Raw genomic sequence first — 19,234 nt, 5'->3', positions numbered from 1 at the left:
CCAGCCCCCAGGCCACAGAACTGGTACCGGTCCGGGGCCTGTTAGGAACCGGGCTGCACAGCAGGAGGTGAGCGGCGGGCAAGCGAGCGAAGCTTCATCTGCCGCTCCCCATGGCTCCCCATTGCTCCCCATCCCTCCCCATCGCTCCCCATACCTCCCCATGGCTCCTTGTCACTCCCCATCGCTCCCCGTCGCTCCCCGTCACTCCCCATCGCTCCGCATCACTCCCCATCGCTCCCTATCACTCCCCTTCGCTCCCCATACCTCCCCATGGCTCCCTGTCACTCCCCGTCGCTCCCCACTGCTCCCCACCTCTCCCCATCGCTCCCGACCGCTCCCCATCGCTCCCCATCTCTTCCCATTGCTCCCCATTGCTCTCCATCTCTCCCCATAGCTCCCCAACTCTCCCCATCGCTCCCCATCGCTCCCCGTCGCTTCCCGTCGCTCCCCATGGCTCCCCATGCGTCCCCACTGCTCCCCATCGCTCCCCATCACTCCTCATGGCTCCCCGTTGCTCCCCATCGCTCCCTGTCGCTCCCCATTGACCCCATTACCGCCTAACCCATCCCCCCTCTCCCCTGTCTGTGGAAAAATCCTCTTCCACAAAACCGGTCCCTGGCGCCAAAAATGTTGGGGACTGCTGGTATACAGTGTACGCTCTAAATAAGATGGTCCGTGATCCATCAGGCCTCTGCCAACCTCACCCCACACACCTGCCCTGCCAATTCCTTGTACTGTACTCCATTTATTTATTTAGCAACGTGTCTTGAGTACCTTTCATACACCAGGCATGGAGCCTGGCAATGAACAAAACAGGCAAGCGCTAGCCAGCTATTTCTCCCACTGCATTTACTGATACCCAAGGGCCCCCCAATTCTTGTTATGATGCGAATTCTATGAGACTTTAACAAATTTCTCTTTTCATTTGATGATCGTCTAAAAATGAACATAAAATATAATCTGGAATGATTGAAAGTTTGCCTTAAAACAGTCTTATTGCAGGATCTTGGTGTCCGGGTTAAACTTACGTTACTGAGCACATCAGGGCCAATGATCATTAAACTGATGGTTAACTTTCAGTGCACTGTCTGTCTCTCAAGTTGGGGGTCTCTGGACATGTCCTTGAGCTCTGACAAGGTTCTTTTTCTCTAAATGGGTTTCACATATTTTTCAAGTTTAAGAAGCACTGGTCCAGTAGCAGCACCAGAATGGCTGTAGTTGCCTGCAGCCATCACGCTCTTCCCAAACTTGGATCACTCAGGTCTCACGGGAGGCAGGAAGATGGTCCCCCAAAGATATCCATGCCCCAATACTTGTGAATATGTTACTTTACATATATATAGCTGGAATTAAGGGAGATTATCCTGCATTGTCTGGTGGTCCCAATGTAGTCACGTGGGCCCTTAAAAGTAGAAGAGAGTTAAAAACAGGCACTCCAGCAAATACATGTCCATGTGTGTTCACACCTGCAGTAATCACAATAGTCAAAAAAGGTGGTAATAGCCAATGTCCATCAATGGATGCACCGATAAACAAAATGTTTATTTTGTTAAATGTTTATTTTGTTTACCAATGTGGTATGTACACACATTGAAATATTATTCAGCCATAGAAAGGACTGAAGTGTTTCTACATACTACAATGTGGATGAACCTCTGGAACATTATACTACGTGAAAGAAGCCAGACACACATGTCACATGTTGTATGACTCTGGATATGAAATATCTAGAATAGGTAGATCCAACGAGACAGAAAGCGGATTGGTGGTTGCCAAGGACTTGGAGGAAGGAGTATGGGGAATAACTGCTTAATGGGTAAGGGGTACTACTTTGGAGTTGTTCTAACTAACAAAAAAGTCTTAAATTATTAGCAATGAGTTTTACCATCCTTTTTTATATTGTGCAATGCCAGTTTTAAATGCAAATACATAAGAGCATTTAACCTGTACAAAGAATTCCCAAAATTACACAATTTGTATTTTATAGCCGATACATTCAAGGTCAAGGAGAAAATGATTAAAAATTTCAAGTGGTGACAGCAGAGCACTGGGACCTTCTGAATGTGGGGTCCCGTGTGGTTGCCCAGGCTGTACCCCTTGAAGCTGGTCCTGAACACACTGTCTTTTCTTTCCTGGATCACATCCCTGTCTCCTTGACAACGTTCCTTGCATATCTAAGATAAACTGTGTTCACATGAACCCTTGTCTCAGGTTGCTTTGGGGCGGGAATCCACACTCTGTCCCCATCCCTGTATTCGTAGTGCTCAAGGGAGAGGATAAGGAAATGGTTGGAGAAGTGAGCCTTGTGCTTTGGGAGAGGCCGTGGGCTGTGGTGGTTGCAGAAGCCTCCCTGGAGAAGCTGGGGATGAGTCGCATCTTCCAGAACATGTTAGTGGGGAGACAGGTGAGGGGATTCTGTGTTGGGACTGAACAGTGCTATTAGTGACACAGGGACAGCCCTTGTAGCTACTCCAAACCAGGTTTCAAAAGCTCTTGTGCACATGATCACAGATCACAGGCAAGTCACAGCAAAACATATTAGGCAAAGAAGGTAGATGGAATTATATTTCCCCTAGAGATGAAGGCACTCAACCCCAAATATCTGAAGCCCAAAGGAATAGTGGATTCATCACAGGAACCCAGTTCTTTTGATCTCAGAACCCTTGGTGCCTCACCAGGCCCTGCAGCATCTGAAGATGAGGGATCATGCAGATTCGGTGAAAGGAGCCATAGGGTTCTGCGCTCACACGCATATGTGGAGGGCCGGGTGTTATCTCTCTTGTTCTGTGTAAAAGGTACAGAGACGTTAACTGAGGGACCCAAGATCCTGTATTTAATATACATTCAAACTTATTTCTGTGAAAGAAGCACTGACTTTGGCCATTTTGGCTAAAAGCATCTTTTCTGGTACTGCGACCCAAATAAATGTGGGAGCTCTCTGCCGTTACTTTTTTTTTTTTTTTTTTTTTTTTTACGCGGGCCTCTCACTGTTGTGGCCTCTCCCGTTGCGGAGCACAGGCTCCAGACGCGCAGGCCCAGCGGCCATGGCTCACGGGCCCAGATGCTCCGCGGCGTGTGGGATCTTCCCAGACCGGGGCACGAACCCGTGTGCCCTGCATCGGCAGGCGGACTCTCAACCACTGCGCCACCAGGGAAGCCCTGCCTTTCCTTTAATTCTGATTTTGCAAGGAGTGTCCTGCCAGGAAATTACCTTGGTGTTGGGGGTGAGGAAGGGGTTTCGAAAGGGAGAAAGAAACAAGATTTCAGGGTCACAGCTGTCAGCAACCCCGGGTGCCCATGGGTCTGGGCCGGTGGGCAAGGGTCCCGGAGGAATGGAGTCCAAAAGCCTGTGGGTTTTCTCTTGAAAACTTCTCAACTTTTCCTGTAACACCCAGAAAAAAGAACCAAAACATGCTGTAAGTTATCTTGTTCTAAAACTTCCTCTCTTTTTATTTTCCTAACTTCTGTAAAAATAAAATAACTTTGACACGGCAGTCATTTGTGAAAATACAAGTCAATGAAATGGAATTTATAAACTTTAAGTGAAGCCAATGTTTGGATTATCTTGTTTCAATTAAGATGCTGTGCTTTTTGCCTTTTAAGAGTGAGGATTCTGTCATGTTCTGTATTTAAATACACTGCGCTGAGGTTAACTTTTGAACAAGCAGAAAATGGAAGGCAAGGGGAAGGTACTGGAAGTAAAAGGGGAGGTGGGGAGTTGAGTGATGCAATGGAATAAGCACAGGTTTCAAGTCAGAGAGGCCTGAATTCAAATCCTGGTTCCATGCTCACTAGCTGTGTGATGTTGGGTAACTTACTTAACCTCTCTGAGCCTCAGTTTCCTTATCAATAGAATAAATATAATTATACATACAAATTTGGTTGTGGGGGGTGATTAAATGGGATAATGTATGTAGTTTTGCCTGGTGCAGAGGAGGCCCTCAGTCAATATTGAATTTATTCATTCATAGTAACTCTTGAAGTTATTATTATTATTATTGTTATTTTGCGGTATGAGGGCCTCTCACTGTTGTGGCCTCTCCCAATGCGGAGCACAGGCTCCGGACGCGCAGGCTCAGCGGCCACGGCTCACGGGCCTAGCCCCGCCGTGGCATGTGGGATCCTCCCGGACCGGGGCACGAACCCGTGTCCCCTGCATCGGCAGGCGGACTCTCAACCACTGCGCCACCAGGGAAGCCCCAAAGTTATTATTATTTTTGACTGTCTGTGGATCACTCCCCAGTTTTCAGTGTACCTTTGAGAATCTATAGTTATCTAGGATACTATCATTCTACTGTGGCCTCCTAGACCTAATTTTCCACGCAATTGATTTCAACTCCTTTAATTATGCTGGCCCTTATCTCAGGAGTTGAGAGCTATCCTTCCTTCCTCCCCACCTCCTTCTTTCCCCACTTCCTTCTTTCCTTCCTTCCCTCATCCATTTGAAAATGGAAATTAAAATTCTATGATATTCCAGGCACTGGGTTGAGAGTACAGGCTATGAGGTCAGGAAGACTCGGTCTTGGCCCCTGGGAAGTTCATGGTCTTCGGGGAGAGACACAGGGGAGGGAGTGGGGGAAGTGGAGAGGAGTGGGCTTCCCCAGGAGGGATGACGTTTTCCTGAAGACTCTAAGGACTTACGTGGAGAATCATGATGGGGCCACCCCAGGAGGAGGGAGTGGTAAGTGCTGAAGGACGGAGGCCTGAAGATGCCAGGTTGCTCAGGGACCAGCAAGGAGGTTAGGATGGACAGAGCATGGGTGCCAAGGGGCCCCAAGGAGGTGAGAACTCAGAGACCAGAAGGTACCAGACAGTCACAGACATCGTGTTCCTTTCCAAGGTGTTTAGACTTCACTCTGCCGGCCACAGAGAGGGAGAGCAGGATGTAAAATTGGCCAGAGGCATGCGTTAATTCCATCAGGGAACAGATTTGAGGGCTTGGTGGTGTCAGGGAGATCAGTCAAGAGCTTATTTTAAAATCCAGCTGAGTGATGAGGAGGGTTAGAGCTTAGCGATGGTGGGAACAGCTCCACCAAGAGATGGTGCAGTTGAGGGAGTGATGAGGAAGGATCTGGAGCATCAAGGATAGAGTGGGAAAGCTGCGGGGAGGGGCAGCTTTTCCTAACTTCCACTAGAGCGGAGGCTCCTCTCCATGTAGAAGGGATTGTCTTACCCCAAGAATGACCTGGGAATTGCCCGATTTCACAGCTGGGCTTTCCAGGTCCAGGTCTGATATAAACATGTGTTGAATGAACGGATGCTGGAAGTGACACTCATGCAGGAAGCCAAGAGGAGGGCTGGCGGGCTGTTTTGAGCCCGTCTTATTGCTCATCAGCCTTTGTAACCAGTCACATGCTCTGTTCCTCAAGGTCATCCTCAGCATCTCCTCCTGGGGCCCCTGTGCCCTGGCCACGAGCTAAGAGAACGATGTGGATGTGGTGGCGCGGGTCCCAACTCCCCTCGCACCAGCATCTCTCATCTGCAGCAGACCTTGGTCTGTGTCTTGTTATTTCAGTGCAGAATCCTGGCTGCCCTAGCACTGCATCAACTCAGCCGGCTGGCGGGGACCCCAGGTCTGTTTGGGTTGGAAATTGCGTGTTGTCCTTTTTGTAAAGTAGGACGATCTGAAGCTCCTTCCTAGGCAGACCCAGGCTCAGATCATAGGCTTATGGCCCATTTGTCTCTGAGCAGAAGGGAGGAGCCATATCAGGATTCAAAATCCAAGTTGGGTTCTTCAGTTTCACAACTAATGCACACACCATCACCAAGTCCACAATTACTCTCTAACTGGCAATTTAAAATTCTTCCATTCTGGTTCCTCACCAGCCATATCATACAGTGCCATGTTGTAGATAGAGCACATTTTTCCAGCCTAGGGAAATCTGGGTTTGAGTTCTGGTTCTGTCACACATTATTATTGGTGAGGCCTTGTGTGGCTCTCTTAGAATCTCTGTGCTTCGGTAGTCATAGGACAGCACAGGGTAGATGTAGATATTGATGGACTAGGAGTTACGTGCCTTTCGCTGTGTTTGACTTGGCCCATCTTTCGTGAGCGGGCTGCATGCGTATCACCACTCCTCTAACTTCTCAGGACTCCAGCAGTGTAACGTCAGAAAGTTTAATGACTCACCTTTTAAGTCAAGTTTCTTGAGGCTTTATTTATTTATTTGAAGTTTAGTTGATTTGCAATGTTGTGTTAATTTCTGCTGTACAGCAAAGTGTTTCAGTTATACATACTTATATATATATTCTTTTTTATATTATTTGCCATTACAGTTTATTGCAGGATATTGAATATAGTTCCCTGTGCTATAACAGTAGGACCTTGTTATTTATCCATTCTATATATACTAGTTTGCGTCTGCTAACCCCAGACTCCCACCGAGGCATGACTTATATTCAGTAAATTTCTTCCTTATTAGGTATACAGTTCTCTGAATTTTGAAAAAACCTGCATATAATTTTGTAAACGCCACCATGGTCAACATATAGAACATTTGCATCACCCCAAAACGTTCCCACATGTCTTGTTTGTAGTCAGTACCTTCCTGCCATCTGCAGCCTCTAGCAGCCATTGGTCTGTCTTTTATGCCTATAGTTTTGCTTTTTCCAGAATGTCATATAAATGAAATTATACAGGAGGTAGTAGCTTGAATCCGGCTCATTTCACAGAGCATAATGCATTTGACATTTGTTTACGTTGTTGCCTGTATTAGTAGTTCTTTCTAATGCTGAGTATTATTCCGTTGCGTGGATGGACCACCACTTGTTCATCCGTTCACAGTTGATGACATTCAAGCTGTTCTCAGTTTTTGAAGACCATGAGTAAAGTTGCTGCAAATATTTGCATGCAGGTTTTTGTGTGGTTGTACATTTTCGTTTCTCTTGGGCAAATTCCTAGGTGTGGGATTAGTGGGTCTCATGGTAAATCCGTGCTTAAGTTTATAAGAACCTGCCAAACTTTTTAAAAATGTCTGTGTCATTTTAATGAGTCACTGTTTTGAAAATTAAACGTTTATTTTGAGACCATTGCAGATTTCTATGCAGTTGTAAGAAATAATACAAAGAGATCCTGAAAGCCCATGTATCCTGTACCCCGTTTTCCACGGTGGTAACATCTTGCAGAACCGTATAGTACGATGTCACAGCCTGGATGCTGAGGTCATTGCAGTCAAGATCCAGGACATTGCTGCCACCACCAGGGTTCTTTATGTGGCCCTTTTCCAGTCCCCCGCCTCCCTCCTAACCCAGCCCCTTTTTAACTGCTGGCATCTAGTAGTCAGTTGTCCATTTCTATAATTTTTTCATTTCAAGAATGTCATATAAATGGAATCACACAGTTTGTACCCTTTTGGGATTTGGAATTTTTCACTCAACACAATTCCCTGGAGAGTAATCAGGTTGTTCCATGTATCAATAACTGTTTCATTTTATATCTGGGTGGTTTTCCATGATATGGATGAATACCAGTGTGTTTAACCAGTCACCATTGAAGGATATCCATGTCGTGTGCTGTTTCCAGTTTTAGGCTATTACAAACAAAGTTGCTATTAAGTATTCGTGGGTAGGCTTTTGTGTGAATATAAGTTTTCATTCTCTGGGATAAACATCCAGATGCAATTGATGGGTCGTATGGTAGTTGCATATTTAGTTTTATAGGCACCTACAAACTGTCTTCCAGCCTGGGTGCACCATTTTTATATTCCCACCAGCAATGTATGAAAGATTCAGCTTCTCCACATCCTCATTAGCTTTTTACTTTTTCAGTTTCTCATGGAGATTTACTTTCCCCAGGGGGATCAACAACGTGCCCTTGGATTCGTCATTTCTACTACTTAAAGCTATTATTTCTGTTAATCTCTTCTTTATGTAGCTCAGTGTCCCTTAGGTGAGGTGTTGTTGGAAGTCAGACCAAACAAGGGTAAAAGTTTGTGATCCTTGTAAACTGGTGAGTTTGATTTGACACCCAGAGCTAGTCAAGGCATACAATTTCCCTTTTCCACTTGGCTGCCAGGATGTTCAGTGCCAACTATTACATTCATTGCCAGGGTCTCCATTAACCTCCTTTCAGTGCTTGTTCATATCCTTTTTATTATGCTGGCTATAAATATTTAGCTATAAATAATTCATTTGTCTAAAGTGTCTCAGGTCATCCCTTCTCCATGTTCCTATAGGCACTTGGCTTAGTCTATCATTGCGTTCACAAAAGTGAATTAAAATCATGCTCACAGGGCTGTCTCACCCACTGTATGAAGAGCTCCTCCAGAATAATGCCCCCTCACTGTCCCATCCCCCCAAAGATACCTTATAAGTATTCATTCATTAGATATATAAGGAACATTTGTATGGATTTTCTATGGGTTTTGCTTCAAGAAATCATAGTTCAGAAGAAAAAGTTAATCTGTGAATCTGAATAGCTATAAAACCAGGCACAATATGTTGATTAATTTAAAAGAATTCAGATGCTGAAGGAGTTCAGAGATGGGAGAAATTGTGTTTACAGTAGAGAAATAGAAGGCTTATTTTAATAATTTTATGACTTTTTTTTTTTAAGATGTTGGGGGTAGGAGTTTATTAATTTATTTATTTTTGTTGTGTTGGGTCTTCATTTCTGTGCGAGGGCTTTCTCTAGTTGTGGCGAGCGGGGGGCCACTCTTCATCGCGGTACGCGGGCCTCTCACTATGGCGGCCTCTCTTGTTGCGGAGCACAGGCTCCAGACGCGCAGGCTCAGTAGTTGTGGCTCACGGGCCTAGTTGCTCGGCGCCATGTGGGATCCTCCCAGACCAGGGCTCGAACCCGTGTCCCCTGCATTGGCAGGCAGATTCTCAACCACTGCACCACCAGGGAAGCCCAATTTTATGACTTTAAAAAAATTAACGTCTTTGGCACGAACCATTAAAATCCTTTCAGAGATTAGGTGGAGTTGTATAAAGGAGACGCCATGGGGAAAGGAAGCTGGGGGTTATTTGGGAACATCTGGAGATGGGGCTCTGCCTGGTAGTCCTGGTAGAGCTGAGGGGATAGCCAGGAGGGAAAGCAGCTGGGGAATAGCCTTGCCTGTCTCAGGAAAAAACAAGCAGAGGTGAGTGCCAGGGGGGCTGGGATTCTGAGAGAAATGGAGACATATCCTGTCCATCTGAGATGACACTGAAGGACCCAGTGTTTTTAGAAATTTCAAGAGTTGCAATAGGGAGGGTTTAAGAGCTCTGGGGCATCACAATTAGAATGTAGTGAACAGCCTGCCCTTCTGGGGGTCCCTAAACCCGAGGAGACCCAGACCGATGGGGCTGCCTGACTGTAAAGTCTCTGCTCGCTCTTCTGTCCACAGTCCTGCCGAGAACAATGAAGGCAACACACGGATGACCTCAGAGGAGCCCAAGGGACACCTTTCATCACTGGTGTCTGATGTCTGATCCAACCCTTGGCATTGCTCTCTCTCTGTATATATATATTTTAACAGCTAAACCCCTAACCCAAACAAATGCAGAAGTGAAAGAAAGGATTTCTTGTGAAGTAAAGGGGGCCACAGCTCTGGTGGAAACAAAATTATTCTCATGACTAAGTTGTTGGTCCTCTGTGTTGTTTTCCTGTGCAGTCTTTTGACAGCTGTGGGCCGGGCTGGTCCTATCCTGGGGACACTTGTGATCAGGTTGTAAGACGAGTTCCTCCCCGAACTGCCTTAAAGACTAGTGGTGCCTCTCCTGAGCATTTCTTTTGCCTTTATTTTAATTTTTTTAAATGGACATGTTGGTTTATTTATTTTTGGCTGCATTGTGTCTTCGTTGCAGTGCCTGGGCTTCTCATTGCAGTGGCTTCTCCTGTTGCGGAGCATGGGCTCTAGGCGTGCGGGGTTCAGTAGTTGTGTCATATGGCCTCAGTAGTTGTGGCGCACGGGCTTAGTTGTTCCGCGGCATGTGGGATCTTCCTGGACCAGGGCTCGAACCCGTGTCCCCTGCATTGGCAGGCCGTTTCTTAACCACTGCGCCACCAGGGAAGCCCCCTTTTGTCTTTTAGATTCTCTGATCATAGTTCCCTCATTGCATGGACTGCTAGAAATTCAAAGTTGAATTCGTGACCCAAATCTTGTAAATGTACGACACTTCCTGACATAAATTGAATGGACAGTGACAGCGTCAAGTCTTGCCTTTATTTTCTTGCTTTAATTTCCTCCCTTCTTAACCTGTGTACACTGTTTTCCTTAAGACGTTTGACTTTTTTGTGTGTGTGTAATAAATGTGGATGTAAAAAAATAAGGAAATAATTATTGGGTTTGGTTCACACTGGACTGATTTCCAAAGTTTGACCTCTACTGTAAAAAATGGATCCCACAGGAAATCATAATTATAGTCATGGTAATACCAAACATTAATTAATTTATTTACCGAATTTCAGACTTTTTGCTAAACATTTTACAAATATTAACTCAGTGTATTCTCGTTACAACCCTATGTGTCAGATGCCATTATTGTCCAAATTTTACAGGTCACTGCACTGAGACACAGAGAAGTTAAGTAACTTTCCCCAAGTCCCACAGCTAATAAAACACAGAGCCAGGATTTAAATTTAGGAAGACTAGTTTTTCTTGAAAAAACTTGCTTTATTACTTACACATTATTATAATAAAATCCAACAAAAAAATATAACAAAGATCTGGACTCAGTTACTCCAAATTTGTCATTTAACATCTATGTGACCTTGTGCAAATACTTTACATTATTTGAAAATGGAGCTGATGGCGTCTATCTCCTGGGTTGGTCTGACGATTATAGATAATCTGGTTTAAATCTGGTATGTAAGATAGTTATAGTACCCGTTGACACTGTATAATTATATAATATTATAGTTATATAATATAATTACATTTTATAATTAACTGATAGCAGAGAGAACTCTGGCGGTCTGGATCTAGTCTCAACTCCAAATCCTGTCAATCCAATGGGGTGTGATCTTTCACAAGTCTAAATAAGATCCGGGATGTGAACGTGCTTTGTAAATGACAGATGGCTGAACAACGTCACAGGTCATCCATCTCAAGAGGAAGTTAGACCTGCTGGCCTTCAGAGTGCCTCCCAGGCAGGTGACGGGGACAAGCACTTGCACTGATTTTCCTCAGATTTTTTTTTTTGTCTTTTTTAAAACCCAAGTGTAAGTAGTTACCTGTAAAATGGGATGATTTATGTGGTTGCTGGAATTGGTCTTGGCCAGGATCTACGCAGGATTCTGTTCTTTAGTCAGTTCTTATTTGGGTAAGTGGGCTTCTTTGAATGTCTTACAGGCACCTCAAAATTTCTCAACATTTCTAAACATAAACTCACTTTATTTCACCTCAAATCTGATCCTTCCTAGAGTTTCTCTCAATTAATGGTACCGCCATCTACCGTGTTGCCCAGAGAGAAATCTAGAGCCATCATTTGATTCAGCCTCTGCATTACCTCTGTCCCCAACCACAAGTGCATCCAGTGGCCAGTACTGCTGACCCTAACTCATAGCTTTTTCTGCAACATGCTCCTATTTCTCCTTTCCCTCTGCCAATGCAGTGCCTCACGTAGGAACTGGTTTCTAAAGCTTCATTTCTAGTCCTAAAAAGAAGTCATTTCTGTGATCATCATAATCATCATCATCATCGTGCCCAACATTTATTGAGCACTTGCTTTGTGACATCGCATTTATAGGTATAAGAATTGTATGTATGTGGGAGTGTATGTGTATGTATATATATTTTTCATTTAATTTGAAAAACACAGCATTTTCTGGGTCAAATATTTAATATTAAAATATTTAAAATATTTTAATATTCAAGCATTTAATATTGAAAAAGTTATTTAAGCTATTTAAGGACATTATAAACATTAATTCATTTAATCCTCACAGCAACCCCATGAGGTCAGTAGCATTATCTCCATCTTACAGATGAGAAAACTGAGACAGAGAGATTAAGCAACCTGCCCAAGTTTACACAGATAGACATTGGCAGAGCTCAGATCTGAACCTGAGAAATCTGGCTCCAGATCCATGCCCCAGTACCTGGTGGAGAGTCATAATAAAAGCTACTGGTCTAATCAGTCAGGTGGAAAGGGTTGTGACTATGAAAAGCAAGCACAGGGAATTTTCTGGAGTGATAGAACTGCTGTGTATCCTGATTGTGATGCTGGTGGCTACACAAATCTACTCAGGTATTAAAATTCATGGAACTGTTAAAAAAAATAAAACCTACTGGTCCAAATCAGGTACCTTTCTTGGCCTTACAGAAAACACAGCAACTCTGTGAAGCAGGTATTATCCATATTTCCCAAATAAGGATGCAGGTTTAAGGACCTTAAAGAGAGACCCCAAGTCACACAAACAGGAAGTGAGAGCAGAGGCGAGCCACCGGCCGTATTCAGCCGGGCGAGGGTGTTGGTGCTGGAGCAGACTGTGGGTGCACATGCTGCTTTGTCTCAGTTCCTGGATTTGACCCCAGTATATTTTATTGTGAAAAGCAAACAAACAAAAAAACAAAAACGAGCTCATCAAATTCTAGAAGTCATTGAATCATAGAATTCAAGGATGAGCATGACCTGTCGGGGCTCCTTGTCGAAGACCTGCTGATTCAGATGAAATATCCCAGGTCCATGGAGCTTAAGAAGACTCTCCCAAAGTCCCACCATATTCAGGAAATATTAGGGTCAGTCCTGACCCCCACCCCCGTGTCTGCCAAAGTTAAACCCTAAGGGCATTTTGGTGTGGTTCTCTCTTTTCATGGCAAAATCCAAAGACATGAAAGAAGTGATGCACATAATGGCTGTAATCAGCGAACATTCTTTCTCCCTGCACCACCCCCTTTCCTTTTCATCTGTTTAGTTTAAAAATTCCTATAATCGGTTACAAATTATCACATCACCTCTGCATTCTTATCAGGTTTTTGCAGTTGGGAGATAAAGACCCACACTATCTCCAAATCAAGAAGGCAGTTGCAGTGATGAATCTTTCCTTCCTAATTTAAGCTGAAACTGCAGAGTGGGCCCCATGTTATAACCAGGGATGGGAAAGGGGAAGACCAGAGGGGAAAATGGTAGTGTCGCAGAGTTGATTAACCCTGTATGAGGACCTCCAACTCGGCCTCTGTGGCTCACCCAGGCCCTCCCCCTCTGACCTACTTTCTCCGGCCACTGAAAGAAGAGAGATGTTACACAGAGATGTTTTAAAGCGGGATCTGATAACATCTTGTCTGTTCCAGCCAGATAAGCATTCCTAAGCCTGCCTCCGTCTGTCACTGCTTAGGAGGCCAAGGTGCTGCCGTAATCAATTGAAACAATAGCCTACTATTAGTGCTCCCTCCGTCCCCAGCATAGTTCAGGGTTTCTCGGTCTGCACTGAAAGGCGGACATTCTTGGTAATGAATAGGACATTTTAAATCACTGGTCTATGTCCCATAGGCATTCTGCCCAGGGACAGTTGAGGAGGGCAAGAGGAATGATAATAAGGGAACCCAAGAGTTCATTCTTACAAACTAAGGAGGCTGTTGGTGGTTACAGAGAAAACAGTCTGACGTGTGTTCTTATTAATTCTCTGCCCGCGCATCTGGGACGAGCATGGAGATGCTAAAATTCAAGCCAGACTGCTCTGGCTCCCTTTGGAAACTGCTGCATCTAATCTTCAGAAATAACAGAGCACCAGTTTCGTTGTTTATTTTCCAGAGTAAAATACTAATTCATGTAAACGAATCATTGAACTAGGTCTGTTAGGCAACTTCTTATTTTCTTAATGATTCCCATTTTCTAGAAACCCAATAGCATGTTGCTAAAGATGTTAATCATCTAGATTTTTTTCATGTGTATTTGATGCTGGGTCCACGCTTCTTACAATTCTCTTAATGCTTCTTATTCTCTTTTGCTTCTTTGTCTTTGAAACTTGAGTTCCTTCTTCACGTGACCAATTCTTACCAATCTTTCAAAATGCGCCACAAAACAATTTTTTTTGAAATTTTACTTCCAACTTCAAGATTATTTTTGAAATGGAAAAATTTATTTCCATCTCATAGGAGTTTTCAAGGTTTCCATTCTTTGGTGAAATAAGAAGCCTGAACTTACTGTTTTCAATTGACGGATAACACACGCAGTAAACTACATAGCAATTATCTTGAGTAGGAGCCTGACAATATTTTATACATATCTGTGTAACAACCATGCAGATGAAAATGAGGACGATTTCTAGGACCCATGACGATTCTTTTCTGTTCCTTCATCATCAGTAACCCACCCCTGATATCAGCGCATTTTTGACTTCTGTCACCACCAATTAGATTGTCCTACTTTTGAACTTCATATAAGTTCAGTATGCAGTTCTGTGCGGTTGGTTTCTTTTGCTCAGAGTAATGTTTTTTAGATTCATCCATGCTACGTGGGCATCAGTGGTTCTTTTTTTTTATTGTTATGTAGGAGTTCATTATTTGACTATACCACACTTTATGTATCTGTTCTTCTATTGATAATCGTTTGCTCCCCGCTTTTGGCAATTACGAATAAATCTGCTATAGATAACCTTGTCCATATTTTTGTCGATATTTTTTGATGGATAAATTCCTCCTCTTGGGGATAAAACCGTAAGTGATATTGGTGATTTATAGGGTAGGTCTAAATTTAGGTTCAGTAGATACAATCAAACAGTTATCCAGTGTGTTTGCACTAATTTATATTCCTAATATTTGAGATTTCCAGTTGTCCTGCATCCTCACCAAAACTTAGTACTAGAGTATTTTTTGTTAATTTTAGTTTATTTTCTTAGACAAGTGTTGGTATCTATTCATTTGCCTACTAGAAACTTGAGCATCCAGTTTTGCAAAGTGCCTGTTCGAATCTCTTGCCCTTTAAAAAAAAAATAGAATTATTTGACTTTTTCATATTGGGCACATCATTTGAACAGACACTTCACAAAAGAACTTTTGCAGAGCCAATAAACCCTTGAAAACATGGTCTTTTCTTTAACCAACCTCAAAAAACAAAAAAAGGTAAGATCTGTCTTGGGCAGATCTCTGCCACAGATAGGCACTGGCCTTGTTCTCCGTTTACTAGCCTTGCTTTTGAAATTCTTTTTGAGCTAGAGCTACAGCCGGAGAACAGGTGGGCCTGAGCAGATCTTAGCCTAATTCCCAGATTCTAGAAAACACTCACCTGGCGCTCCTCTGCTCTGCAAAGATGACAACTTCCTTTAAATCTACTTGTGGTTTTCCTGGTATTTGGAACTATTATAAATTATGATGTAAAAATGCCATTTTCAGGAGGCAGCGTTCTGCTTCTCTCCACTCCTATTTATCGGGGTTTCTTGTATAATTAGGCAAAAAAATATATATTATTTTAACAATTGACACCAGCATTCCTTTGTTTGAAAGAAATATTTTGACAAGTGGTTGCTATAGAAGGGGTACTGTGTTGTCAAGTACTAAAATTTAACGAGGTTTGCATGAGAACAAGGGAAGAGTTGTTTGGCTCTGGAGAGTGGGGAGGAGGATGAGAAGGGAGGTGAGGGCTACTTAGCTCTTCGGGGTTTTTCAAAAGCGCTTTAAGGTGATGATATCCACTAGCGCATTTAAAAATGCTGATGTGGTAGATTGTATTACTGTTCCTCTATTTTTGGTGCTATTTCCTGTGGGAGGATTATATATCCTCACGCTCTCAGAACTCAGGCTTGGCCATGGGACTTGCATTGGTCAATAAATCAGGAGTGAAATTGATGTGTGTCATTTTCCAAGCAAAAGCCTTAAGAGTCAGTGAGTGATTCCCTCTTCCGTGACGACTGGCTGCGTTTCAGGTAGCAAGTGCTCTGTCAGCCTCCATCCACAAAGGAGAAAATGGGAAGAGAGCCAGAGCCAGTGATGAACTCGTAGGGTGAACAGACAGTAAAACTTTATTACTGGAAGCCACTAAGATTTGAGGATCATTTGTTAATTTAGCCTTACCTGATTGATTCAGCTCCGTTCTGTTTTATAAATTCTCCTTTATGCTCTATGCCTCCAACCAAACAAATCTCTAGCAAATTCTGCTCTGTCCACAAGTATTCTGTATGAGGAATTTTTGTTGTTGAATCATGGAAGGAGATGCCCTTTGGGTTTGGGTTGATGCATCGCTTAGATAAACACCGGCTGAGCCAGAAGAAAAAGAATGATCTAGAGAATGCTAACACCCCTGGGATGCTCAGAAAAGGCAGGCAGTGCTTCTGCATTCCAGGGCTATGGAGGGGGGTGGGGGGTTGAATCAATTTTAACCAGATATTCAAAAAGCAAGGGACTCCCGTCTGACATCTGGGGTATCTTTGAAGACAACATGTACACATGCTACTCTATGTAATCTCCATGTCTAGGTATTTTTTCATTTTCTAGACTCAGTTTGGCAGGATAGTGATAACTTTGATTGAAGAAAGGAATCATCACCCGATGGGTTAAGATGAGAGATGGCTGTACATGGTAACTATAAGTCTGGGGTCTTTGGACCAATGGGTGACACTGGAGACTTATGAAATGGCTTCATACATTTTAGACCATTACATTTTCATTTAGAGAAATGGGGATTTACCATTTACTGAACTTTGGCCATTTTTCTCCTTCTAACATCAGTTCTAACTAGGAAGAGATTCCAACCAGGTTGTGGCAGTCAGCTGCCTGTCAGGCTGATTCCCTGGTGAGCTCTGACTTTTTACCTTTTTCTTTGCCTACGAAGGTATCTTGTGGTGGAGGGAATTGGGCAGAAGCTGCTACCTAGGCATCATTTCAGCCATGTTTCTGCAAACAAATTTCTTCTGTACTAGAAAATTGTGGGAGAAGTGGCGGATGCCTTTTCGCCTCTCTTTAGAGCAGGGGTCCCCAAACCTCAGGCTATGGGCTGGTACTGCTCCGTGGCCTGTTAGGAACCGGGCCACACAGCAGGAGGTGAGGGGCGGGCGAGCGAGCGAAGCTTCATCTGTATTTACAGCCGCTCCCCATCCCTCGAATTACCGCCTGAGCTCCGTCTCCCGTCAGCAGATCAGCAGTGTCATTAGATTCTTAGATTCTTATTAGAGCGCGAACCCTACTGTGAGCTGTGCATGCGAGGGATCTAGGTTGCAGGCTCCTCATGAGAATCTAATGCCTGATGATCTGAGGTGGAGCAGAGGTGGTGATGCGAGTGCTGGGGAGCGGCTGCAGATACACATTATCATTAGCAGAGAGGTGTGACTGCACAGAGACCATCATAAATCAATTGCTTGCAGACTCATATCAAAACCCCATCAGTGAGTGGCAAATGAAAACAAGCTCAGCACTCCCACTGATTTTGCATTATGGTGAGTTGTATAATTATTTCATTATATATTACAGTGTATTAATAATAGAAATAAAGGGCACAATAAATGTAATGCGCTCGGATCATCCTGAAACCATCCCCCTCCCCACGGTCCGTGGAAAAATTGTCTTCCACAAAACCGGTCCCCAGTGCCAAAAAGGTTGGGGGCTGCTGGTTTAGAACCCATGTCCCTAAATCTCGACTGGTGAGCAAGCTTCCTGGTGGAGGACCAGCCCTTCGTGGCAAGTGGATCTTCTTTAGTTTAGTAGAATAAAGCAATACTTTAGGGTGACAGCCTTTGGCAGGTGATCTTATTGGTCTCTTGGAAGAAGCAGCGATGTTTTCTCACTCTGCGCAATCTGGCTTTTCATTTTTTTTAGGGTGCAGGAATTAATGTCCTTCTGAGGGAGCACAGTGGCGACATGGGAAAAAGTGTCTCAGCTGCAGTTGATGGTTGCCAAGAGGGCTTACCGTATAAGCCATGGATGCCTCCCCCACCCATGTGCCCAGGGTCTTCTCTTTCTGAGAGTCAGGGTGTCCTTGCATCACCTGATGGTGGCAGAAGAGTACCCAGAAAGTGTCCACCTACAGAAGGCGCAAATGCATTGGTGTCTCTGATTACCTCCATTTATATTTCTCTCGCTGGTTGCTCCTTCTAAGCTCCAGACTCTGATATCGAACTGCTGATCTGAATCTCCCTTTCGAAGTCTAACAGGTATCCAGCCTGATTTATCCAAAATGGAACTGGACTCGCGTTGCTCTTTACATCCCAATCTGTGATCTATTTGTGCTTCTCTCTTTGCGTCCTCCCTCAGTAAATGGCATCACCGTTCATCCACCTTTTAAAGAAAAAAAGCCAAGTGTTATCCTTGAGTTTTTTCCACATCCTCATCCACCAGAAGGACCTATTAATTCTATCTCAAAAACATATCCTGAATCTAGCCATAGCTTCTAGTATCCATAATCAAATTGCCATTATCTCTTGCCTGGACTACTGAACTCATCTTGAAACCCTGCTTCCACTTTTGCCTTCAAATAGTCTGCTCTCCATAGAGTAGCCAGGAGTTCTTTTAATAATTTCAATTTAGTCACTTTTCTCTGGATGTCCCTCTTTCAGCATCCTGTAGCTCCCAGGACAAAGCCAGAATTCCATACTGTGCCTTCAAAGGCTTGATGTGTTCTGGCTTCAACCTGCATTGCTAATCTCCATCTCGCTCCAGTCTCCCCTGAGCTCCTTACCTTCTTTACTATCACCCCAAGTTCATTCCTACCCAGAGCCTTGTCGTTAGTGTTCCCTGTGTCTGGAAATTTCGTTCCTCACATCAGCTGGGTCTCAGGTCTCATCGTCAATGCCACCTCCTCAGAGAGGTCTCCCATGCCCAGGACCTCCCCAAGCATACTCTGCAACATCACTCTGTTTTATTCCTTTATAGAATTTACCAACACTTAAATTATATTTGTTATGTTTAAATTGATTAGTGCTCATCCTCCCCACCCCCTACCCCCATGAGAAATATGGGTTATTTAAGACAGAAACATTATCCTGCTAGTTGATCACTAAGCGCAGCTTAGAATAATGTTGGCACATAATAGGTATGTAATAGATACTTTTAGGAAGAATAAATTGACTGTTTGTGAAAGTGTGTTTTTTCCAGCGACATAAAGTGATACTCTTATCCCATGTGAGAGAAGTCATAGCAGTATTTGTCAGCAGGCTTGGCAGAGCTAGGGTTTGTGACAGAAAGAATAGTGTCTCCCCAAAGATGTCCGGGACCTAACCCCCAGAATCTGTGAATGTTACCTTACATGGCAAAGGGAATGTGGAGATGTGATTATGCTAAAGATCTGGAGATCGGGTGTTTACCCTGGATTATCTGGTGAGTCCATTGTAATCACAAGGGTCCTTGTGTGATGATGGAAGCAGAGGTCCGAGTGATGCAGC

This window comes from Lipotes vexillifer, unplaced genomic scaffold (genome assembly GCF_000442215.2).
Source record: "Lipotes vexillifer unplaced genomic scaffold, Lipotes_vexillifer_v1.1 scaffold390, whole genome shotgun sequence".
NCBI lineage: Eukaryota > Metazoa > Chordata > Mammalia > Artiodactyla > Lipotidae > Lipotes > Lipotes vexillifer.
Note: the sequence above shows the minus strand (reverse complement) of the source record.